The following is a 1,786-nucleotide window of genomic DNA, read 5'->3' on the forward strand; positions in this document are numbered from 1 at the left end:
TGATCATAGATACAGGGAGATACAAGCTCAAGGGACCTGCCCTCACTCCAAGAGCATGGTCAGAGGTCTCAGATGTCACAGGGCTGGGAGACCCATCACTGGTTTGCTATTGGTCAATAGAGAGGGAGCTTTACCCCTAACTTTGTCAGGTCACTAAGGAGACCTCTGCATCCTCACACCCCCTAGTTCTACAAGGAGTAGTAACAACAGCACAAGTATCTTCTCTCAGGAGCAGAAACTAGGGACTGGAGTGTGATCCAGGGAGGCCACCACCTTCTTCTCAACTCCCAGTTTCGGCCTAAACTTCAGCCATAAACTTTACCACCTGTGAACCACCACACGACCGTGGGAGACAGTAACCACAGCATGCACATTCAAATGGTTATCCCAGGGAAGTTGTAGTTGTGTTCTGAAACGCTAAGCCCAGGTCCCTGAAGCCCACTCGGACTGCAGATAGGACTTGCCTACTCTCCGAAGGTCACTCGACACAGAAGAGCTGCCACCTTTAGATTTAGCCAACTTGCTTTGGGGGTTTTCCAGCAGCATTTTGAAATAATTTTAGATCCTCTCTGTCCTTTCTCCCTTTGGAGAGTTGACTGAGGGTAAAGAACCCACAAATGTCCCTGGCCCAGTCCCCTTGCAGGGAAGCTGAAAGGCAGCGATTCACACCAGAGGGCTCAGAGAGAGGCCGTTGGGCAGAAATTCAGGCAGTGCTTTCTGGAGGGTGGCCTATTAGGAACAACCTGGCTCTTTCCAGACAGCCAGGTTCTGACATCTGAGCTGGATCCAACAGCCACAAGGGAATGGCCTGGCTCCTGCCACAGGACACCAAGGCGTGCCCGTTGGCGGTTGGGACCACAGCAGGAAGTTCAAATCCTGGGTACAAACAGCTGCAGATGTTTCCACCCCTCACATAGTGAATGGGGGACAAACTGTCAATCATCAGGTCGAAAGTCTCTTCACAGACCAGAAGTACGTGTGAAAACCCTTCCCGCCTTCCAATCCAGCCAACAGCTTCTAGTGGAGACTTACTGAGTCCCACAGTTACTTACATCAAAGGGCGCCACCTCCTTTGTTTATTACGATCTTTTACGACAGGGGTTGGCAAACTATGGTGCATGGGACAAATCTGGCCCACTGCCTGTTTTTGTATGATCCTTTGAATGAAGAGCGAGTTTTACAGATGAACACTTGCAATTCATTTGATAATAGGGACCACTTTGTATTCCAGGTAAGCAAAATGTTCTCCCCTAAAAAACACAATTCCCATTAGTAGGCCTGTAACATTACAAAAAAATTGTTCTCAATTATTACACTTTGAATTTCATCAATAAAAACTTTTGTGGAAATTTTCTGTCATTATAAATATCTATATACTACCTCCGATTTTGCCTTTTGGCAAAGAAAGCTCAATATTTACTCGGGCCCTTTGTATAGTTTGCCAACCCCAGCACCAGAACACCAACTGGAATCCCAAAGCATCTAAAACATTAAATTCCGTTCCTAAGTTACACGCCAAGAGGAAGAAGAGCACAGCTTCTTAAATATTAACGCACACTTTTTTTTTATTATATTAAAATCAGGCAACGGTCTGACAATAAAAAGGCTGCTTATGGAATACTGTTATGTTAAACTTTACTTACAGGATGTTAAATCCTTACAACTTAGGTTTTCCCCAGAAAAAGATTAATGGAAACATCAGATGCTTTTCAGACTTGATAGTTGCTGCTTTTAAAAGGTGATTTTACACAAACACTAAATTACAAAAACAAAACAAAAAAACCCC

The sequence above is a fragment of the Furipterus horrens genome, unplaced genomic scaffold (genome assembly GCF_987537825.1).
Source record: "Furipterus horrens unplaced genomic scaffold, mFurHor1.1.pri manual_scaffold_8, whole genome shotgun sequence".
Taxonomy (NCBI): Eukaryota; Metazoa; Chordata; class Mammalia; order Chiroptera; family Furipteridae; genus Furipterus; species Furipterus horrens.